Genomic DNA, 25,179 nt, shown 5'->3' with positions numbered 1-25,179 from the left:
TGCTGAGGGGATCTGTTTGATAAAGGTCAAATTTTAGCATTCTTAGATATACAGGAGAAATTTGGCATAGGTAAAAAAGATTTCTTTAAATATTTCCAAATACGCAGTTTTCTGGCTCGGTCGGGGTCAGGAATAGGACATCAGTTTGCTAAAATCCCTTTAACTGAAAAAATTACGGAAAAAATACCAAAAGGTCAATTTTATCAACAATTAGTGGAAATATTTCCAGATGATCTGGATATATGGAAAACAAAATGGGAAAATAAACTGGGAGTCGGGGATATTAATATAATAAAATCCCTTGATCTTGCTAACCAGGTTTTAATGACTGGAAGATTACGTAGTCAGCATTACATGGCCATTTATGATTTAAATGATACTCCTAGTAAAATTGCTAGATCGGGTGCAACAGTGGGGGATAAGTTTAACAGGTGTTGATTATTTGCCGCGGACTCTACTCATAAGTTCTTTTCCTGTTCTAGATTGAGGGAGTTCTTTCAAGAAATTATTTTTTTTTAGATATAATACTTGGATCCCCTATTACAATCAGAGGAGAATTAGTAATTATGGATGTGGGGTCTGATATGGAGGCTAATATAAGTTCGAGAGATATAACTGCTACTCTATTTATCGCTATGGTGGTGGTACGTGCCTGTATCACTAATGAGTGGATTCGTCCTGACCCACCCACTTTTATTAATTGGCGGTCAAGACTTTTAGCCACGAGTAATTCCGAATTAGCAATATATAAAACTAAAGAGAGAAGGAAAAGGGCCATGGGATCTAAAATCTGGTCTCCAATATCAAACTGGATCCAATGATTTAGGATAGGTATGCACTGATCTATGAGAAGGTCTTTTGTCTTGGTGGGTAAATTATTTTCGTACAGCCAATTGAAACTTGTGATGGCTATATTAATTTAACAGTGCAAAAAGGGGGACTGATTATTTTGATTAAAGGAACTGATATGTATGTATAAATAATTAGTCTCTTGTCTGGGAAACCCTGTCTATTTAGTCCTTGACAGGGTCTTTCTTTTTTGTTGTATGTGCTTTGTCTATTAGGATGTATTAATGTTTTCGAAATGTATCATAACCTGACGATGTTATGCTGTATGCTGTATACATTGCGTCGACCAAAAAAGGGTTAAAAACTCAATTAAATATATTTTTTAAAATAAAGAAACACTGTACAACCAGGGTTCATGCCAGAAAGGTTACTGGATCCCTCAAGAACTGTCATTACTAACATCAGAGGATTTAAGTTGACTAAAAACCTTGTACAGCTTGGAACTGGAGAATGAAAATCAAGAAGTGGCAGGTACAATAGGACAAATGACTAATAACGAGTACTCTGATATGCTAGGCATTGAAATAAATAAATCTGTGAGCAGCAAATGCAAAGCCAAGTCCAAATGTTGACCCCAGGTCCCACCAGACAACAGAATGGATGTTTTTCATGAACTTATGATTGAAGATCTTAGATATATCTTGTTAAGAGAGAAGAAGTCAAACTAACAGAACATGAAAGCTAAGGACTGATGGGCTCTAACAGATCTACAGAACGATAGAGATATCATTATAAACATATCTGACAAGGGTGGAAATATTGTTCTAATGGATGGCCAGGAATACTACCAAGAGGTCAAAAGGCAACTGAATGGCCCTGTTAACTATGAAAAATTGAAGGAAAATTCAACCAAACAGATCATGGAGGTATTCCATACCAGGCGATATGATTGGCATACACAAGATCTCTTGGATGAGGGTGAATTACAGTATTCGGGTAGCACACATCCCATCGTTCCTACAATATATATCCTTCCCAAAGTGCGTAAGAGTCTTGACAATCCCCCAGTTCGTCCTATTGTGAGTTAGTGTGGTTCCTTACTGGAGAATACATCTAGGTTTGTGGACATTTTTCTATTTCCATATGTTGTGAATTTACCATCATATATCCGTGACTCAATGGATTTCTTGAATCGCATTGGCGTAGATCCATGGAAGACGGAATATGTAATGGCCACAATAGATGTGGTCTCGCTGTACACATCCATCATACATAAGGATGGTTTGAGAGCCAGTGAATATTTTTAGTAACACGATCTTTGAGTCTGTTGAACCACACGCAAATGGTTTTAGACATGATGTCCTTTTACTTAACTAATAATGTATCTATCTTTGATGTGAAATTTCATAAGCAGAGCAGAGGCACGGCCATCGACACTTTATTTGTGCCCACTTATCGTATATGATCAATGGGATGCTGGGAGGCAGATTGTGTTTGGTTAGAGGAGAACAAGGAAAGAATGGAGAAGGTGGTTATTTGGGAACATTATATTGACAATCTGTTTTTGATAAGGGAAGGAGAAACGCAAGAACTGGAGTGCTTTTTAAAATTCTTGAATCATAATGCTGTTAAATTAAAATTTACTTATACGATCAGCAAGCAAGAAATTGATTATCTGGACATACGAGTATACATAGAAAATGGGAAGATTTGTACCACCTTTATTCCTTAAATCAACTGCTTGCAATAGTATCCTGGCAATACTGTCCACCCTAAAGCTCTAAAATGGAGTATATCGTATGGAGCATTTCTACGCTCAGAGGATCAAGAATATAAAGCACAGTTCAATGAAATGCACAAAAGATTTAGGAGACGGGGCAATCTAGTGACTGTACTGAATGATGCTAAAGCCAGAGTGAAAAAGCAGAGAAGAGAAAACTTACTGTTTCCCAAAATGTCCCAAAAAAATTAAAAAACAAAGATTAAGAAGGCGTGAGGCATATTACTGTCTTCAACACATCAAGTAGAGCTATCAAGGAAGAATTAGAAAGTCACTGGAAAATATTAGAGAGGACAAAGATATTAGAGGCCAAACGTCAGAGCATCGCGATATCAAATATAGGAAAACACCATTCTTAGGCAATCTCTTAACCCAAAGTTATTTTCATAGATCAGAGAAAGGAGCAACAAGGCGAAATTGGCTCAATATCAACAGCTTTGTGAAATGTCACAAATGCAAAACAGACCAATAAAGATAAAATCTGATGGACATCAACACACCCAGTGGTGAAAAGAAAAAAATCAAAGGGGCCGATACTATGCGAAACAACACATATGCTATACATGTTGGAATGCATAGTGGGAAGAAATACATTGGTAGTACGGTGACCAAGTTAAAATTGCGCATTCTACAACATATGAGAGCAATTACCAACAAAGACTTCATGTATGCCATGTCCAAACATATCTAGAAGGAACATGATGAAAGCTTGAATAATTTTACATTCTTTGGCATTGAACATATCCCGTTGAAGATCAGAGGGGGAGATCATGAATTGACTTTGAGAAAGGCAGAATCAAAGTGGATTATACCAATTGGGACTGAGATCCCATGGGGCCTAAATACAGATGTGGAACTATATACATTGTTATAGGGTTCGTAAGAGGCCAGGTTGTAACCTGTATATGGACGCAACCTAAACAAGGTGCACAATTACTGCAGGAGGGCTTGAGAATGTGCAATGATTACCAAAGTTTTGATCTCTCTAATTTTACCTTTAACCTTGTTTTTAATGTATTTCTGAATATGCTGTACAAATGTGTGAGATTTTGACTATGTCTTTAAAAACAGAGTTTGATATGCGATTGAAAACTGAATCTACTCCCGCCCATATTTATATGTACAAAACGAGAACTAGGGGTCCAGCAACATGCTGTAGGGGTAACATTGTGTAAAACAATTAAACATTCAAGGGCTTGAGGCAATAAACTACTGCACCTGCCATCACAGTGGAGACAATTTGTTGAATACTTAGTATGGTGCACAGAACCAGAAGTTCAACCCCTTTCAACTTCTGGCGGAGAAAACTCCAAAATTGTAATCAATCTTTAGCGGTTCAGCACCCCGAAATAACCAAAACATGCCACTTGTATTGAATAAGAGTTCAGCACAATTCTCACAAATGATCATCACACACAATACATTTTCTTTACAATACACAATATCCTTAAGACGTATTTTGTTGAAAATCGGTTAATTATTTTCTTCTTTTGATAATCGACTTAACACCGTAGCTATAGGATTACATTGTGTACTTTACAGACATGAATGTAGACACTGATGTGATTGAGAGGATGAACTAATAATGATGCTCCCTCTATATGTGCTACCTGTCGTGTTGGGGGTAAGATATAAAGTTTTGCCTTTTATTGACACACACATATATATATATATATATATATATATATATATATATATACATATATATATATATATATATATACATATATATATATACATATATATATATATATATATATACATATATATATATATATATATATATATATATATATATATATATATATATATATTTTTTTTTTTTTTTTTTTTTTTTTAGGTAGATAGATATATTTAGGTAGATAGGCAAATATTTTGCATAGTGGCCTGCCGGTGATGCGGTTATGGTTCAGCCACACATTCCATTGAATGGACATTTTGTTTTTCACACAACTTTCATACCCATGGACAGAGCTGAACGAAATTTGGCACTCTATTCGCATATGCAGTCATGCAACCATTGTCTGGCATGTTAATGTTCATGCATTTCTGAGCAGGAAAAAAAGCCTTACGGGTGGTAAAAAAAGAAGCATTTTCCCATTTTAGCTCTCACAGGAAATTTTGTCCACAGCTACTGCAAAAGCCGCTGATTAAATTTATTTCAGACTTGGCATGTAAGCAGAACTTTCCTCAGAAAGCATTCTTCTTGTAGTTTAGAGTAAATCTATTTAGTAGTTTTTTAGATTTTGTGTTTGAAAAAGGTGGGCTTTTTGAATATCTTGGCTAAGTAAAATTGCAGTTTGTAAAAAACATGATTTCAGTCAACTACATTTCAATTTTAAGTGTGTTTGGCCGATGAAGAGGATCACATTTTATTTTCATCTTGAAAATTACAGTTTTGTACAAAAACGTAATTTTCATGCTGTGGTACAAAAAAAAAGTCCATGCCAAAATAAGGGCCCTAAAAGAGGTATGTGACCCCAGAGGAATACTGTAGGGTACTCAGAGGCATGAAAATGGTGGAAACACTAAAAAAATGTGTTTAGTACATTAAAATTACGATTTTCAGGAAAATTGCACTCATGTAGCCTCCTCTGTGTAGCTATAAAGAAAGCAGGCAGGATCTTGTAAAAAGAAAATCTCATTAAAAAATGCTATGGCTTAAAAAAGACCCTGAAAGAATGCAGGCAGGTGCTGCATGTCAGTCCGATGGTCAGGACCTGTGGCCAACTGCTACTAAGCCCAACAAAAGGCTGTGTGTACCACCAAATGAGTACATGATAGGTGTATAAAAAAATAATAATAAAAAAATGATGTACGCTAATGACTTGCGGTTGGTGAGCTGACAAATTATCTGAGAGAGCAGAGTCAATTCAAGGGTCTTGCTCGGGTCTTAAAGCCCATGCATGACCCAAGCCCTGAAAAAGTTTCCTATGTAAATCATACAGCAAACATCATGTAAAATATGATAAAGTGTCTTTAAAAGTGAAAAAAGTATGCAATAATGAAGAAAAAAAGTTTTCGTGAAAGAAAATATTTGCCTACAATCACACAGTTTAAGCAGGGGAAGCCACTATTTATCCAGGTTTTCTTGTATCACTGTGTACAGATCAGTCACTAAATAAGTATCTATTGTCTTTCTGTATGTTTAGTGTTTGTTTTTACCTGTTTATGAATTTTTTTGCACTTTTTATTTAGCGCAAACTCGAACCACTATCAGTTACATTACAAAAGGTCACTTTGCATTGTTTCTACACACGGGGACTAAGGGATTTACCCAGAATTACAGGAGTTTGCGGCAATACCAAGACTCAAATCTGGTTCCCCAGGACCATAGTCTACAGCTCTGGCTCTGAAGCCATATCCAGGGTACAGGAAAGTGATGGTCAGGCAAAAGACACTTGAAAGCTCGGCTCGTTATGGGCTCGAGGTTCCAGCTTTAACTCGAGCTGAGCCAAATAAAGTCTTCAGGCTCAGACTCGAGGTTGGCTCGAGCTTTCAGTGGCTTGTCCACCTCTAATAATGACTGCCTCCTCCCATCTGTGCTGCTGCCAGAACAAAATGAAATAAATTATCTAAGATACTGTAATAGCATTACAACAGCCTGTGTGTGCCCCTGAAAGTTTACGCCAGGCAGCTGGATAAAACAAAAACAAAAGAATCCCAGCCGTGTGGAGAGCAAGCACATTTTTGTGGAAGCACAAGTCTTCAGCCCAATCAAAAGATGTACTCCTGACACCGAACAGGTGGGTGGAGCCAAAGCCCCTCTCCTGGTGGTTCTCACATAATTGTCTGGCAACAGCTGCGCTGTCAAGCCAGACCATAAAAACATCTGGCTTCTAACAGCAAAGGATAACAGGCAGCGTGAGCTATTTCGTCCATTGACAGGCTTGTCCACCTCCAATATAGGCTATTAGGCACCAATAACCAAGAAGAAACTCGAAGAAATTACACCTTTATCTTCATTAGAAGGCAAATCCCCACATTATAGCAAATGGATAAAGGAGAAACCATTTATAGATTCCCAACTTGAATCTGACTATTGCATGTCATCTCAAACAGTGCCAGGTCAGTTTTAAATCTTCCAAAAAGCAGCACTGTCTATTCCAACATGTCCTTTAAGATGACGTTTGCAATGATGAACGACCAAAGTCCAGTGCCCCCCCCCCCTTTCCACAAGAATGAGGGAGTCCTACAGGAGCTAAGAAAGCGTTTACACTTTCGCCTCCAAACAAGCTTTCTCTCCCTCTTGCACAGTCTCTCCATTAACTGTAACACACTTCTTTTTTTTAAAAGAATCCACATTATAATTGCCACTGCTATTGGCAGTGTTAACACAATAACAAGGATTCTGTGGGTGTGGAGGCTGACTACACCACACGCCTCAGTAGGCGTCAGCACCATTAAGCAGCAAGAGACGGTGGCGCAAGTGGGCGGTGTGTGAAACCACACTGGTAGTGTGTAAAGCTGGCACTGCTGGACATTGGGGGAAGCTGGCATGGCAGGCAGCGTCTGGCACAGATGGCAGTCAATGAACCTGGCACCAGAATGGAATGTAAGAAACTATCACAGGCGAGAAATCTTTACGTTTTCAGTGATAGCAATGCGATACGTTGTCACTGGTGGGCAATGTACTGTGTTCTTTGCTATAGCAGCATGTGTATAGCGCTTCATACCACAGTTGTGGCTCCAAAGCGCTGACGTGAAAAACTGGCGCTAGTGTAGGCAGCGTCAGCAACCACATTGCTGACCATCGTGGGCCGTGTGGGAAACTGGGCACTGGTGGGAACTCTCAGAAGGTGACACTGGTGGGCACCGCAGGCGGGCACACACACCTACCACTGGTGAACCGTGTCAGAAGCTTGCAGTAGTGAACAGCGCGAGGAGGCTGTTAAGAGCTGGCACTGGTCGGTAGTGTGAAGACAGGGCACTGGTGGGCAGTATTGTTTAGTTGGCAGACGTGAGCAGAGTGAGGAACTTGCACTACTGTGAGGACAAGAGTCAACTTTCAACCCAGAACTTTGCAAGTTTGCTAATTTACCATAGTGCTTAGAAACATTCAATGTGTAATGTGTGCTTCCCAAAAATATATCACCGATGAAAATAGAATTTCCAGACACAGTGGTCTTCTAGTTCTGATTTGCACTAGAATAGTGGAAGTCATAAGCTTGGTGGCATTTTGTCATTTGCTACATCAAACACAAGGGCGTGACATTTCACAGTCTATCTGAAAAGTAAAAGATATCCCAGTGCAAAGTCAGACAGTGTTGCAACGTATAAAAATGAAGCTGGAAGGGCTTCAATACACATTATGACATTTTAAACAACGAGGGGCACTCGAAAAACATGTTTGAAATATGCAGCCATTTCTTTCAATTCAAAGTTATATCACAATCTGGATGTTCCCGTTAACAGCGCTTTACAGTAGGTATTTAGAAGGGTGTGTTGCACAGAGACATGAAGTGATGTGTTCAGGATCACACATTGGAACTCCGATATCCTGACTCCAAAGTTAGTTGGCATCTCCCTTAAATCCCTTAAGTCTGAGTCTCACCCAAAAAATGTGCCCTGGACGAGTTTTCTCGGGTTTCTAAAGTCACACACCAGAAAAATATGTAGATAAGAGCAGTCAGCAGCCATTGCGAGAAAAGGAAAACTTCTGCCACTGAACTCAGCTTTTCATCCTTCCAGGATGACCTCCCCAACAATGAAAGGAAAAAGGCCCCGTGTCTTACCGTCCAGGTATTTGTCTCCTTTCCAAAATGGTATTCCAGAAAAAACATCTGAAAATGGAAAAAAAGTTTACATGTTTGTGGTCCCGGGGAGGCCCGAGTGTGCGCGGTTGGACATGTCCGGTCCCCCTGAGCCGCAAAGAATGGGCTGACAGCACATATCCAGTGTGTTTATCTCAAACATTCATTGTAAACTGTACCGAGGGCACAAAAAGGGCCGATTTACAGTGAGGAACAAAGAGTGACAGCCGCGAGGGGCCGTCTATTCAGAGGCAGCGAGCAGGACGCAGCGACTGAGCGCGGTGGAATGTGCCAGAAAGGAGCCACCGGGCGTGCGCGCACCGCTCAGAGCCCACCGGGGCCAGGGCAGGAGGAGGGCCCGAGGCGGGATGGAGAGGGGGGTGAGCGATTGGCCATCAAACCGCTTCACCAGGGATGGGTTCGAGAGTTGAGACCAAACTCACCTGGCATAAATGTTCAAACCAACCTGACACTGAAAGATGCTACTGGAAGTGGGGTCATGGGGCTTTCATGGTTGTCAGGCAGCCTGCCCAGCGCTGTATGCAGCACCCTAGGCTGAATTTAGCGCCGCTTGAATTGCACAATTCTGCTGCATAATTATGTATTTGCTGCATTTGCTACATAATCCATCATCTCCTGCATAATCTGCACATTTTAACCAAACCCCACCCAGGGGCGCGAAGCATAGCTGATGACACTGCGTACTTATCTGCACTGTGAAAAAATTGCAAAATAATTGTAAATGGCATCCTGCATAGTGCCAGTTATGACAAAATAAGCATCTCTAACTTTATATATTTTTTTTTCCACAGTGACAAGTTCGCTTATTCACACGCAAACACAATAGCGCCACTTTACAGGGTTTGGTAGTGAAGCGCTACTTTCGTTTTCTCGTCTATTTTTCAACCGCATTGTTTTCCCCGGGTGGGGAAGTGCACCATTCCTGGAGGTACTGCAATACCGGGTTGATGCGTGGAGTGGACAGAGCAAGCTCCTATTCCAAAAATCTATTTAATATATGGTCCCCAGATAGAGGACGTATCAGATATTAAACTGATAAGAACAGATGTTTTATTTTTTTTGAAAAAATATACTTTATTTATAAAAAAATTGTTTTTCACAGGTACTGGTTAACCAATCCCATTCTGGGTGGCATACTTTTTAACTGGACTAGGTGTTGCATGCAGGCAGGGACCTGTCAGTTTTCCATCTAGATACATATTTCATTGTAAGAAAAACACTTTTATGCTAAAGTGTATTCCTAAAGTTTTTAGTTTACCCATTCTGCCCATTTTTTTGTTTCCATATTTTTTCTGCTTCTTGTTTGCTTTGTTTTTTAATATCCACAGAATAAAAAACCATTACTATATCCAGTGCAATGTTTATACAGTCTTTGGTGGAAAAGGTTTTGTGTTGGTAGACTCCCAGGATTCTTGTTGTCCATAGACTTTCTTTCACACATGATATAATTGTCAACAGAAGGTTGTGTTTGTCTTTGGTACATGTTGTGGGGAAGTCATACAGGATTAGTTCATAGCTTATGTTGTTCTGTCCTGTGATCCCTTTTATCAGGGGACCTATGGCTTTCCATGTTTGTTGCGCAAAATAGCAGTTCCAGAGGAAGTGAAGTACTGATTCCTCCGCCGTACAATTGTCTCCTGGGCAGGTGGAGTCTTTTGATAGTTCTCTTTTATGTTGAAAGCTTTTCACTGGCAAAGCTTTGTGGATAGTCAGCCATGCCAGGTCCTTTTGGCTATTTGTGATCTCCTTACTGTTCGCTATTGTCCATGCTTTTTTGAAGAGTTTTTCGTTTAAGTTGTTTGCTGGCGTCAGCGCTTCTTTCTCTTGTATGGCTTCCTTCAGAGCTATTCTATGTGTGAAGTCCTCTGGTTCTAGTTGTATCTTCTTCATGTTTTTCAAGAAGTCTGCAATGATGTTATACATTTTTGGTGGCACAAAAGCTGTAGGCAGTCTGTTGTCTTGTTCTATGAGCTTTGCTGTTCTAAAGATGTTTGCGGCTCCATATCTGATGAAGTGAGTCGCAATGTTTCTTTTCTCTATAATTGCATTTAGGCATAAGCTGGTGTATGTGACAAGGAAGAATAAGTATAGGTTTGGAACTCCCTTGCCCCCATTTCTAGGATTTTGTAGACAATCTCCCTTTTTAGTTTCTCCATTTTGGAGTACCAAAAAAATTCAAAGATTGTTTTCTGTAGACTCTTTAGTGTCTCTTTGGAGGGGGGAAAGATCACAGCATAGTAAAGCATCAAAGGGAGCAGGACAGCTTTAATTGCTAGTATCTTCCCTACCAGGCTTAAGGATCTACTCTTCCATAAACCAACTTTTTGGTTTCTCTTTTTTTTAACTTCTATCCAGTTGTCTTCTCCTGAGGTGTCCTCTGAGAACCCGACTCCTAGTATCTTTGTTGGTTGTTTGGTGGTTTGGACTGGTATTTTGGCCAAATTGTTCCAATATCCCACTGTGAGGCAGGTCGTTTTCTCTATGTTTAGTTTTAGTCCTGATGCTTGTGCAAAAATGTTGCAGTGTAGGATTGTTCTTGAAACTGACTGTGGGTCTGGACATAATATGGTTATGTCGTCCACATAAGCTATGCATTTAGCTTTATTCCCTCCCGCTCCCGGGACAAAAATTCCTTTTATTACTTTATCTTTTCTCAGGAAGGCTAGCAGTGGGATACTTGGGAGAGTTGGCATTCTGTTGTGCCCGTTTCATGGTCAGTGAGGCAGCTATCGTCAAGTTTTGATGCTATGCATTTTATTTGTCTGGTTGCAAAGATAAAATCTATCCTGGATGTGGTGTTCCCATGTCCAGATAACGATTCAGAAAAGGGGGTGGTGAAGGACAGAGTATCTGAATTAAGCAGAACACTCCTACCCAGTCCAAATATCAGGGCTTGATCCATCACCATTTTTTAGCTCACTGCACCATCCCAGCTCAGAACCCGGCTACATGCAAATTAGTCTGTCCCTGGCCCAGTGCATCATGGGAACAGGGCAGACCAAACTACCAAGCCAATTCTTATACTGGGAAGGAAACAAGCTTCCGGGGACCGGTTTCTGGCATTTCAGCCATCTTCGGCCCGGCTTGCTTGAATCCTGATGGTGCAGTGAGCAAGGGACTCACATCTGAGTATACCCTTCCACGCTTATGGTGGACAAAACGATTCAGAAAAGGGGGTGGTGATGGACAAGCCCTGATCTCTTGACTGGGTAAGAGTGGTCTGCTTAATTCAGACACTCTGTTCATCACCACCCCCTTTTCTGTATTGTTTTTGGCCACTACAGGTGTGGCAGGGTATACTCAGGCATGAGTCCCTTGCTCACTGCACCACCAGGATTCAAGCAAGCCGGGCCGACGACGGCTGAAATGCCAGAAACCGGTCCCCGGAAGCTTGTCTCCTTACCAGTGAAGAATTGGCTTGGTAGTTTGGTCTGCCCTGTTGCCATGAGGCACGGGGTCAGGCTAATTTGCATATAGCCAGGTTCTGAACTGGGGTGATGCAGTGAGCTAAAAAACGGTGATGGATTAAGCCCTGATCTCTTGACTGGGTAAGAGTGGTCTGCTTAATTCAGACACTCTGTTCATCACCACCCCCTTTTCTGTATTGTTTTTGGCCACTACAGGTGTGGCAGGGTATACTCAGACATGAGTCCCTTGCTCACTGCACCACCAGGATTCAAGCAAGCCGGGCCGACGACGGCTGAAATGCCAGAAACCGGTCCCCGGAAGCTTGTCTCCTTACCAGTGAAGAATTGGCTTGGTAGTTTGGTCTGCCCTGTTCCCATGAGGCACGGGGTCAGGCTAATTTGCATATAGCCAGGTTCTGAACTGGGGTGATGCAGTGAGCTAAAAAACGGTGATGGATTAAGCCCTGATCTCTTGACTGGGTAAGAGTGGTCTGCTTAATTCAGACACTCTGTTCATCACCACCCCCTTTTCTGTATTCCCATCTCCAGATAGCCATGTGTATTCCGTTGTGTTCGGGGGACAGAGAGAGTATGAGTCTTGGAGGTTGAAGTTGTTCATCATATATTTTAGGGTTTTGGATGTAATATCCAGTTTGTACTGCATTGAGGATCCGTATCTGTCTCCTGGTGTCAGGATGCAGTTGAAATCCCCCGCCATGAGCCATGAGGCATGGTTGGTTGCCAGTTAGAAAGAAATTGAGATTTTCCAGCAGTTGTATGGGCATATATGTTGATGATTTTAAAGATATTTTCTTTGAAATTTACTATTAGCATTTGTGCTCTCCCTGGTGAGATAATTGTTTCTTGTATTAGTTGAGGGTGGTTGTTTGTAAAGAGGACCCCCACTCCTGCATTTTTATTTCCACCTCCTGACCAAAAGGAAGGCCCCAAAGGCCATTCTTTTTCTATATGCCTGTATTCATCAGCATAAGGTAGGCCGCATTCTTGTAGGCATATGATGTCTACTTTTAGGGTTATGCAGTATTGAAATATTGCTGCTCTCTTTGTTGGGTTTCTCAACCCTCTAACGTTTAGGGAGGCTATTGTTATAGCCACTGTAGGAGAGTAGGGTCTGCTTTCTATTTTCACCCCCACTTTTTGCTTTTGCTTTACTGGTTTTCGACTTTAATGTGGCTGTGAGCCTTTGTCTCGTGTTTAAAGCTCTGCATGGGATGGGCCCGGCTGTGTTTCAGAGGAAATTTGTGTGGTACGTCCCAGTCAGGGACCTCCGCTCTGCATCAGCCAGATTGGTTAAGGTGGCCAGCTTTAGGAAAGTCAGAACTGGTGGCAGAACTTTTACGGTTGCTGTGGCCAGACTCTGGAACGGACTCCCCCTGGAATTATGACAGATCAGCCAACTCCTACCATTTAGAAGAAGGTTAAAAACCTGCCTCTTTCCCAGAGTGTAAATGCTGCCATTTTGTACCAGCTGCCCGTGCCTTTCCTGTCTTTTTTTTCTCTTGCTACGTACCTTCGAGCTTCTCAGCGCCTGGATGCCGTCAGGTGACAGAGCCCTTAATAAATGAAATAAATAAATAAATACATAAATAAATAAATAAATAAATAAATCAGACCCACAGCCCAGCTGTTCTCTTTCTAAATTCATACCATGTACTTTAGGTGCATATCCAATTGGGTATTGGGTCACCTTATGAGCCCCTGTACAGTGTACCAAAGGTACCCAGGGCATAGGTGCATCCATGGCCAGCCAGGGGCTGCAGCATGTATTATGCCACCCCTGGCTGGCCATTCACATTGACACAACTGGCTGATCACTCAGCTGGGACAAGGTTGTGTAATCACCCCTTGCTTAGGTATAGTATCCCTATACCTACCATTACATATAGACACATATATACCTATAAGTCACTCCGATGGCAGGCCTTAACAATCCTGGAGGCAGAGTGCTTGGTTTTATGTGAGATGGTGCTCTAGCATGAGCTGAGCCTGTCTCCAGCTTTCGGAACCATGTCCTTATAGCTGTTCTATGATATAGCCATACCATATACTCTTAAGTGCATTATAATCCTTGCGGTTTAATGCTAACTTTGGTTTGCCTTTATAAAAACATGTTGTGTAAGGTGTCATACGCTTTGGAATACTACCCCCTCGCCAGTTCTGGCGACGGGGGTAACATTCCACCCTTCTAGAGGGAGAAGACATGTTGTTCCTGTTAAACCCGGTTAAAGTTAACCAGAGCCTCAGCATCACAAAATGGATGCTGCTGCCACAGACACAAGTCTGACCTCCTGCTGCTGGGAGTCCTTCCAGCGAGGGAGGCTTGGACAATAGGTTTCCTGTCTTGGGAGGTGTTAGCACCACCCCAGACAGGCCATAGTGAATTGGGGCAGGGAGGGCTGAATAAAATGAGACACTGCCTGGGTTACACAAGGTGCTCCATGCATAGTCCTGTTGAAACCAGTTGCTGGGGCACTCCAGCCCCAGCTCTGGCACGAAACTGGAAAAAGGGAAAGGGGTGTAACCACCCCCTTCCCTGGTTCCACCCATAGGAGGGACCTAGCAGGTAGTCCAGCCCCTTTAATTCGTATAAAGTTAGGAGCTGAGTCTAGAGACTTTAGATTAATCCTGAACGGAAACTTGAAATGAAACTCTGGACCTTCGAAATTCTACTGCAACTAGAAGACTGAAGAATATCCCTTGTGGTCAAGGAGTGACCAGCCTGTGCAAACAGGCAACATCCAGCGATCTGTGGTTTGCTTTGTCGATGCTCCAGCCGGAGCCCAGACACAGAGCCTGACAAGAACCAGACTTCCAGACTTCTCTGAGCCCGATCCACAGTCCCAGTAAAGCTGAGACCCGTGGAGGCGACGAAAGACGTGGGACCGGCCATCTTGAAAAACCTGCAACTTGCTACTTGTGCAGCTTCCGAGGCACCCTCGAAGTTGCGCATTGGGGATTGAGAAGCCCCAGCCCCGAGCACCTTCTACCCCAGATGCACAGCCCTCCACACTTCACGAGTGTCGTGTGGGGCCTGCTAGTGTTTTTGTGCTTAATGCATCTGTCCGGTCACTTGCCCGTTGGCTAGTGGCCACTGTGACAAGGAACCTTTGAATCTACACTGCTGGCCTGGTTGCTCCAAGCTGGCCCTTGCTTCCCTGAAAAGGAGAAGCCCCCCAGACCTTCCTGGTCAGCGACAGAAGCCATCTTTGATTCCTGCATGGGTTGCCTTTGCCAAGGCTTGTTGACTCCAATCCGGAAGCCGACAGCGAGAGCCTTTGTGGGACAGTCCGTTTACAGCTCCTGGTTGTCGTCAACACCTCCTGGTCCACGTGGCTGCAGAGACAAGCTTCCTGACATCACCTGATTGCTTCACGACATCGCCTGGTTCCTTCCTGGTTCCTTCCTGGTCACTGGCTAGTGACCCAGACTCTGTCCCCTCTGCTTTCAGGTACTCTTCATCCTCGATACGCCCTTGGATCCAACCGGACACTTCTTTCCTGGTCGCCTGCAGCATCTTTTCACAGGTCTCCATAGGATTCAGCGACGAAACCCAACACACTTTGACACCAATGTACCCGGCTCCTGTGGGTGAGGTAACACGACTACTATGGTGCTCCTGTGGGTATTGACTATCCTAGTGTCCTAGTTTTCAGTAGCTTTCTCCTAGTCCATCCGGAAGTGTCCTAAAAGAACTAGCTTCCAATTATTTTGTTCCCATTGTATCCCCATGGTAACTCGTGTGTGTTTAGACCAGGGGTCTCCAACCAGTCGATCGCGAGCTACCGGTAGCTCGCCGACCCCCTGGGAGTAGCTCGCATTGGCATCCAATAATTATGTTTTCTTTCGGAGCTTCAGCATTTATTTATTTACCCTTCACTGTCTTTTTAGGTTTTTTCGTCTTTTTGCCGTGTTTGCCCGCCCTAACTCAAAATAGCTGCTCAGATTGGCTGAGCTGAGCTTAGCTGGGGCCGGGCAAGCCGAAGAACATGACGTTCTTCCTGTCTGGCACAAGCGGAAACCACACTGCCTGCCTTGTCCAGGCTTGCTGCGTCATTTGAAAACTGCCTTTTGATCCTCCTATGCCTAGCAGAGCAGCGGATTGGTAAGTGAACTCCTCGTTTCATAGCCGCATAATTAGTGAATCGGTCCCACGTATGCAAGGTGCTTTGTTTTTAACATCAGCTGGCACCGCAAGTTATATCTGCCTTCCACAGTAAAACGCGGTAGAAGCCGACATTAGGATCAAAAAGCCTTGTGTGCACTGAGCCGCTTTACATCTCGAGTAACTTGCAGTCAGCGAAAGCATTTCAGTGCACATAAGACCCTTTGATTTTAATGCTAGTTGCCACTGTGCTTTACTAGATTTAAAGCACAGTTTATTTTTAAACCAGCTCCGTTGTTGCAAAAAAGGGAAAAAAAGCATTTGCAGCACTGAAACACACCCCATGTACAAGTCTGTGTCACTGCATCTGAATGCAGCATGCAACGTGGACGGCTATTCCTGTTCCAACACAACAATAAACAACTACAAATTTCAATACTGACCTACTGCACACTCTGCTGCTGAAGTGCTACGGCCCACATGCAACTCTCTCTCAATCCCGACATATGCCTTCTCCTGCCCTTCGTGCACTGGCACCCCCAAAGAACTCTACCACTGCCCCTTTATCGTGACCTGAACCTCTTTTACTCCAACCGACATCCAGCCCAGGCATTCAGGTGGCTCGGTTAAGGGAGTCTTCTAGGGGTGTCTTCAGAGATAAGACCACATAAGGCCAGGTGCCCTGCCAGGTCTTCCCAGAACCACTCCTCTCAATTCAGTTCAAATACAAATCTATATAATAGGCTAGCTTTAACGACCAGACTCATCCGGATTAGAAATGCACACTATTCCCTTACAACAAAATCTATCCTCACAATTTATTAGCATGAATAACAGTGCATGACACTGAATGGAAACAGCTTAACACAATCATTATGGTCAACTAAATAACACAGCGATGTCACAGGGTAGCATGCGATCCATTCGCAAAGTGCTTCACTTCCTCATGAGATGTGTCAGGACCTATATAAAGTATTTAGGTGCCTGCAGAAATGTGATGTAGTGCGTTCGTTCACCAACGAATGTACCTTGGCGTTCAGAACAATAAAGCATAACTAAAATGAACCAATGTTCAGCATAGGGGGTAAGTTGTCACAACTTTTCTAAAAAGAATTAATGCTTTTGATATGTTGTGGAAGAATGTACCAGAGACAGGGTCCAAGTTAACAAAGAGCACGTCCAATATAACGGCGTCCACTGAAATGGGAACTGAGCTTAGTAACTTTGCAGCAGAACGAAGGCTTCTGATTTAGATGGAGAAAGTTAAACATTCAGCAAGGGTTGCCACTTTCCCCAACTATTTATATTTATTATGTTCTCACTACTGTATGTACATGTTATGGGATACTGGCAGGTGCTGCCTGTTAAACTTTGAAAATCTGAATAATAAAATAAAATCTACACAGGTTGATTTTTCTGCATCATAAAACTCAGTAAACAGCAGTGGGGGAAGATGGTAAAATCAAAGGGTCTTGTGGCCCAGAGCCATTTTCATTGACCACACTTTGTATCTGCAGTTAGTGAAAGCGGTTCAGTGCCTGCAAGGCCCTTTGATTTAAAGTTGGTTGTCACCGTGCTTTAACAGATTTAAAGTGTGGTTACTACAGATTAAAGAGGCTCAGTGAATGTAAGGTGCTTCGATTTTAACATCGGCTGGCACCATGCTTTATATCTGCCTTTCTATGTGACAGGCAGATTCTTACCTGCACTAAACTGCTTTCACTGGACACAGCACGCTTTAAATTTGCCTTCGTGTTTTAATCAGTGAAAGCAGCTCAGTGCATGCAAGTCCCTTTGATTTTAACATCGGCTTCCACTGTGCCTTATTATATCTTCTTTCAGTTTTAAAGCGCAGTGGCAGCCGTTGTTGAAATCAAAGCGCTTTACATGTATTGACCCGATCCTCCCAAAACAGGCCCATGCTTATCTGTCCTGTCACTTTCAGTCTCCCTGTCTCCCACGCTCTTCCTTTGTGGCAAGGCAACTCTGCTCGTGTGACATGGAGCTGTGTTTTGCTGCGCCACAGCTACGCCATACAAATTGATTTGTTAAGTACTTTTATAGGCATGCATTTAATACAGGCACTTTACAATTTTAGTGGCTGAGATGATGCAATTTCTTTTAGTGTGGGATTTTTGTGAACAAGGCTCATTCGTCCTTTCCTGATTTTACCCATGTACCTTGTTCCCATTGATGTTGTCTATATAGCTTGGTTCTTGAGGTGCTACTTAGAAGAATGTTAAATGAAGGACTTTATTATTACACTGAATCAGAAACTCATGGCCTATGCAGGCAGGAAGCAAGCAGGCTGGTGAGTGCAGTAGTGATCTGGAGTGTGTGTGTGCGTGCACGAGGTGTGGTCGGATTTGACATTTTGTTTTAAGGAAGCAGTGTGGTGAATGAGGTGTGAGACAGATATGAAGTTTATTATGTTATGATTTTCAGTCTGCTGACAGCTTTGAGCAGCTCTATAGGTTTATCTATGTGTATGTTGTTCAAACCACAGTATGTGCCACAAAGAAATTAGGCTTCGAGACAATGAAGCAGGGCGTGGGAGGTGTCTCCGAAAAATGCGCGAGTTGCTTGGCCTTTGGTGGCTCACGACGATTTTCACTGATCTGAAGTAGCTCTCACTACAGAAAAGGATGGAGACCCCTGGTTTAGACACTGCACACGCATCCTGTGGGCCTCCTGCTTGCTAACCTTTGGTAGTACAGCGTAGCCCCAGCGATTCCCTAGGCCCTAGGCCTATTCTTTGTTCGTGATGTGGTTCTTATACCACTTTTTTAGTATATGGTTTTGCGTGCCCCTAGGGCCCTACTGTATTTTGTGCAACTTATTGTATGATAATTAAGTATCTTGTTATGTGCTTGTGTCTCTGACCTCATAAAGAGTTCAGAGGGGTTGTGTTAGTAATAAATACATATATATTTTATATATAACCTGTGTGGTGTCTTTTCATTTGGTATTCAAGGGGTTACATATGGTAAAACAGCTGGCTTCACATGCTCTCTGAAGTTTTAGCCTAAGACTGCTTTGTCCATGCTACCACTAGGATAGCTGGTCTATAAGGTTGACTTTACAACCATCACCATAAGGGTTGTTTGGACTGATACAGGCTGCCCACTAGAATAGTGGACATCACATATCAGGCCAACTTCTCACAGCCATTATTATTGTTGTCCACATCATTTTACTTTTTATTTTATATGCTTTCAAATAGCTCATTCTCCTGTTGGAGGATTGAGACACTTTCAAAGGTTGTTATAATTTCATCTTCATTACTGAAGTAGATTGGGCTGTCGCATGGTGGCCCTTCTTTCTGTTGGTTTCCCTCTTCTAAGATGAGGCCCTTTTGTTTTTCTGTATCAGATAGACCTTCAATGTGGGGGTCTTCTGAGTCTGGTAAGTTCGCCAGGCTACTAAATCTAGAGCCTGGGCATTGTGAACTTTATATTTGGTTGGAGGCTTTTCTTTTATTTTTGTTTAATGAGGTCTCTTGTGAAAAAAGTTATCTTTTTCTTTCCTTTCTTGTTTTTTTCTTTGCGATCTGTCTCGCTGATACTCTCAACACTCCTTTCTCTGGTCTTTATGTGCTTATTGTGTCCTCATCTTCTGAGTCTGATTCGGATAGGTTGGTTTTATTTGGGGCTTCTTCTGTTTCTACCAGTCTTGCTTTTTTCTGTCTTGTTTTCATTTTCTACTTCTTTATCTGCTTCTCCCTCTTCCATTTTTTCCTCTAGCTGTGTCTGGGGGTCCATTGACTGTGTGATGTGGGTGCTCCCTGTGTCTTGTGTCACTGCGAAGATCCATTCTGGATTATAACTATCTAAAGGGTCTTCCTTGGTGTATTGGGTATCCTCATTTGCGCCAGTTAAGTCTATTGTGACTACCTCTACCATCTGTTCTACTATCAGGTTTGTTTCTGTTTGGCATTCTTCTAGTGTTTCCTGTTCTACTTGTGGGTGTGTTTGGGTCTCATTTTTTCCAACTTGTGGGGTTGGCTGTTTGTGTAGGGTTGTATCTTTTGTGTGTGGACTATCTGTGTTCTGTTTGTTTTCATTTTCAGTTTCCTTTTTTTCTGTGCTTTCTCCTGCCTGTTTTGTCTTTTCTGTCTCAGGATTTTTTCGTAAGTCCCCCTTTTTTGCTACCTGTTCCTGGTATTTGGGCATATCTCTATTTGGGCAGTTTTTGTAAAGGTGGTTGTTCCCCCCGCATAAATTACATATTTGGGGGGTTTTACAGTCTTGTACCATGTGTCCCTTTTTCCCGCAGTTACTTCATATGTCTCCTGGGCACCACTCTTTAATGTGCCTGAAATGTAAACATGCTCTGCAAAAGTTTGGTTGTCCTGGGTAGTATAGGAACCCTCTATTTGGCCCTATTGAGAAGTTAAGTGGGGGGTGTTTTGTCCCTCCTATTCCTTCCTCGTCTGCTTCGAGGGTGACCATATACATACGCTTTCCATTCCAGATGCCCCACTAATTTTTTAGTCACTACCTCCCCTTACAATCTGGCAGTAACTACGTAGGAAATTGGCAATTTGTGTCGGGGAAGCGAAGGGGTTGTACGTATGTATGGTTATGGGTATTTCTCTGGCTGCGGATATGGGGGTGATGGTGTATCCTTCTAATTCTTAATTATCCCTATATCCAGTTAGATTAAAAAGGCGTTTTTGGTACATTGTCTCATTGCTAAAAGTGACGTCAAACAGGCCTCTGATTCTGAAATCTTGTAAGCGTTTCACTGCTGAGGGATCTATGTCTAAAATCTTTTTGAACTCTCTGTCCATTAAATGGGTTAGGTTCCTCTTGTGTTTCGCCTCATCCTGGATTTCAAACCTAACTGTGTTCTTTATACCTGTGGGTGTTTGTCCTGATGCGTTGTTTCTTGATGGTCCTCCTGCTCCTGCACAACTTCCTCCAGCGGCATTTGCGTAGCTCTTTTGACCCTACATGTTTGGTTGTGTACCCCCTAGCCGAGCACTTGCCGGTGCGCCTGGGGGCTCACTGTTTAGAAAATCGTCTCCCTTGTGATAATGATATGATAAATTGGACTTGTAAAGCGCACGTTCACCTACGGTTTCTTGGTGCTGTGTGGTTGATAGTGGGGTCTTTTTGTTGGGAAATGGTGCGTGCCCCCTGGCCGTGCACCAGCCGGCGCGCCTGGGGGCTCGCTTGTCATTTCAACTGCTCTCTTTGGCCCTCGCGTGCCCCCTGGCCGAGCACCTGCCTGGTGTGCCTGTGGGCTCACTATTTCTTTCCTTTTGTTGTCCTCTGGGGGTTTTCATCGAGGTGCGTGACCCCTGGCCCAGCACAGTCCTGTGCGCCGGGGGCTCGTTTTAAACTGCCAATGCCCTCTCGCCTTGGTTCTTACTGGTCAGCCTTGACGGGCTGTGGGCCAATCCTTGCGTGCCTCAGATGGTTGAGGGCCAATCCTTGAGCGTGCCCCCATGCCGTGCACTGTTCGGTGCACCTGGGGGCTCGCGAAATCTATCACAGGGCTTGCAGGGCTCGCAGTGTTGGAGAGTGCGTGCCCAGGTTTTTTATCTGGAGGGACCCCGGGCGCACCTAGGGGGTGCGCCCGGGGTCTCTCCAGAGAATGCGGCCCGAAAATCTGTTGACGGGTGAAAAGGGCTTTCCCGGTTTCTGCAGGGTATCCCCGGGCCGAGCACCGCTGGTGCGCCCAGGGTTTCCCCACCTTTGGCAAATTCTTCTGTGCCTCCTCCCACCACCCCATAGTGTGCCTTCCTGGCTCACCTGTGGCCTGACCGTGTGGTCAGGGGTGCCGAATTGGGTTATTATTATTATTATTATTATGTTTCTTATATAGCGCCAGAATCGACCCCCGAAGGGGTTTCTCCACGCTTGCCTTGGGAACCCGTCCTGGCTTTTCCCTGTGAGATAACCCGTACTGGGCATCCCCAAGGTGAAAGCCAGGCATCCCGCCGCGGGAGGGCCATTGTGGAGATTAAGCAAGCTTAATGCCCAGAGTTGCAGAGTGTGAACCCATGATTAGGTCAGGCACCGAAGCGAGAATTATCGAGTCCATGGACATTTGAGCTCAAGACCCTGCCGCGTCGGGAATTGAACCCTGGTCCCGGGTCTGACCTCTGCTTCAGGGTCTGCCTGCTCTAACCAGTGAGCCACACTTCTAGTAGTTAGTAATGGGTCTCCGTGGGTGAGTGACCCCGAGCCGTGCACATCTTATTGAACAATTTGGTGGTGGTCCCATCCTCTTAGGACCACCCCAAGGACAGTTATTGGCAAAAAAGGCCCTGCAAAGCATTATGGGATGAGATTAGCAGTGGGCAGTGAATATTATATAGTATCCAATATCAAAATAATTCTACAAAGAGCTGCAGTTTAACTGGTGGCTACTAGATGTCCCTCACAAGTCAAATGCAAATGGTTGATGAAAGGGTTTCAATGGTTTTGCATTTGACTCGTGAGGGACATCTAGTAACGACTAGTGGAACTGCAGCTTGTTGTAAGAATAATTTCAATGCTTTGCATTTGACTCGTGAGGGACATCTAGTAACGAATAGGTGCACTGCTGCTCTTTGTAGAATTATTTTGATATTGGATATTATAATATTCACTGCCCACTGCTAATCTCGTCCCATAATGCTTTGCAGGACCTTTGGTTGGGATTGTTTTTTTGCCAATAACTGTGCTTGGGGTGGTCCTAAGAGGATGGTGGGGGATCTCCCGGGGAGGGGCGTATGTATTCACTGGCCGGTTTTCCCCTTGGGTCTGAGCCCTGCCCTGCCCCGCTTTTTCTTGTGGTACTACCTTCGGGCGCCGCCCCTTTGCGGTCCCCACTGTCCTTGTCTCATTGCTTGGTTTCTCCTGTTGGGGGTTCTCCTGTCCCCCGCCTGTCTTCCGTTTTGGGTCCCCTTTTTCCTTTGCTTTTTGATCTGGCCCTTGGCTCACCCCACCGACCTCTGTATTCCATTGGGGGCACCTCCCAAAAGGGAATCCTGCCCCAGGCAATTGCCACTAGGCAACCCATGCTGCTGGGTGCGCTGCTCTCTGTCCCCATGCCTCACCCTGGAAACCCTGTCGTTCCCTTCCTGGGCCTGTTACTCATAGTGGTTGGAGTGGCCAGGTCCCCTGCAATGCTAGATTGTTCAACCCTAGCTGTGCACCCATGTTCACAATTTGTCCTGGCCCCCCATCCCCTGGCCCAGTGCGCTGCACTCTTGTGCCCTTTTCCCTTACACCTTTTGCAGGGTGCTTCCCATTACCATTGTCTGCCACGTTGTGTCACCCTCTGCGTGGCTCCTGAGCTGCCGCCATGCTGGCTTCACGGCCCCCTTCTGACCTCTGTTGTTTGAGTTCAATTAATTATTGCCCCAAAATTGGCCTCACTCCCTACTTCCAGGTTGCCTGGGACCTCCTTTCCCCCTTCTGCCCTCTGTTGTTCGAGTTCAAATCAAATACAAAATTGCCCTTACTTGGCCGCCGTGGCTTTTTTCCTGTCCCCTGTGGTCCCCCCAGGATTTGTTTGCCCATCCATGATTTTCCTCAAGGGCTACCAGAGCCATGGCTTTGTCCAGCATAGCCTGAAGATCAGCATCCAGGTCAGGCCCCACGCCCCCTCGTGGCCTTTTTTGCCCCTTCAGGGGGGTTTCCGCGTGCCCTTGTGGCTCCCTGAATCAAGCTGGTTGCTGTGTTTTGCTGCCAGTTGCCCCACAATTTCCATCCATCTTGTTTGCTTGGAGCACTCTTCTTCTGCAGACCTTTAATGTGTGCCTCCTGCTGTCTGACCTCTCCTTTGCCAGCAGCTACTGCCCGATAAAACTGCTTTGTGGCCTCTTTATGCTGTCTTGACCCTTCACGGCCCCCTTCTGCCCTCTGTTGTCCGAGTTCAATTAATTATTGCCCCAAAATTGCCCTCACTCCATACTTCCAGGTGACCAAGGAACTCCTTTTCCCAGCTGCCGCGCCCGCTTTAGTTGCACACACACAGGTGTGTGTTCCTTTAAGGTGGCCCGAGCCTCAGCAGTCCCTCGTAGGCGATGCTGATGAGCTGCGTCGTCGCTCCCACCTTCCTGTTGACTCCGGGTGGAAACCTCTCCTGATGGGGCCCTCCCGGCTCCACCTCTGTTCCCTGCTGGTCATCATTGTGGATGGAGCTCTCTCTCAGCAGCAGTACGGGTCCTCCAGTCGCACGTCCTCCTCATGCCGGATCGATCCTTCCCACATTCGAGGTCTTCTTGGCGCTGCCTCCGGTCCCAGGTTCCACCGAGTGTGGCCTGGATCCCCTCGTCGCTGGCGATCACTTCCTTGGCTGCCTTGACTCCGCACACTTCTCCGCAGCATCCCGTCCGGTCCAATGGTCCTGACGCCGTCCTCAAGGTAAGGCGTCTTGTTGGTTATTTGGTGGCAAACGTCCCAGTCGCGATTCACTTTTCCTACTTGCAAGGTGGGGTTTTGCTGATTTCTAGCCTTGCGTCCCTATTTAACCCCCCACCGCTTACTAACTCGACACCTGATTGGGGAGGCCGTGAGCTACCTCGGGGCGACCAGTCCTGGTTGCTCCTTTTTTCGCTGGCTACAGCAACAAGGGGGTGGAGGGATTATTTTCTCTGGGTTGCGTTTGTCCCAGGCCCCAATTGGGTCCAGCTGCGCTTTCTCGGCCCAGGGTTCAAACAAGTGATGCTTCTAGCGCAAACAGAATAAAAGCTACCAAAACATTCTGACCTGTTTGTGTGGAGTGGAAGGCCCTTCATCAAGTTAACTGGTCATCTTCCAGTTGTTTTTTTCTGTATTTGGTTGTACAACTGGTAATAATGAGGTTACGTATTTGTCCAGACAATACTATTGATGGAGCAAGAACCTATAGAAAAGAGACTTGCTCGGAAGCAATCCGCTCCTTTAACTAACTAACAAGTTATTAAAATTGTTTTGTGTAAAACTAATGCGCACCACATGAATACGCAGGTTAGTGAAGCTTGCTTATGTGTTTACTAATGTGAATAACATAAACAAAGGACTAAAACTAAACAGGGAAATCTTTACTGCGCATGCGTCAACTGCATCTTCGCAGTATGACGAGCTATCGCTTAGAGGAAAATTCTTGCGCATGAGCAGAAGGCACTAAAATGGAGTCTTGAAGACTTGCGTTGCATGGCATCTGCTTGTTCGAACTAAATTGAGTGGTTTTTACTAAAGCTAACGCGGGGATACGTCTAATGAATAAACTGGAATAGAGTAGAGGTGGGTGGTACACAGTGCAACCATTTTATTTGTGAAAGTAACATCTGTCTTTTGACTTTATCACTAGTGCGTATTTGGGCCT

General features: G+C 44.3%; 1 pseudogene; it reads right to left on the bottom strand.

The window, feature by feature from the left end:
• Nucleotides 1-9,249: 9,249 nt before the first annotated feature.
• Nucleotides 9,250-9,414, bottom strand: LOC147730319 (U2 spliceosomal RNA; annotated as a pseudogene).
• Nucleotides 9,415-25,179: the final 15,765 nt, after the last annotated feature.

Source organism: Lissotriton vulgaris, chromosome 2_1 (assembly GCF_964263255.1).
Source record: "Lissotriton vulgaris chromosome 2_1, aLisVul1.2, whole genome shotgun sequence".
Lineage (NCBI taxonomy): Eukaryota > Metazoa > Chordata > Amphibia > Caudata > Salamandridae > Lissotriton > Lissotriton vulgaris.
Note: the sequence above shows the minus strand (reverse complement) of the source record. Positions and strands in the feature narration are given on the sequence as shown.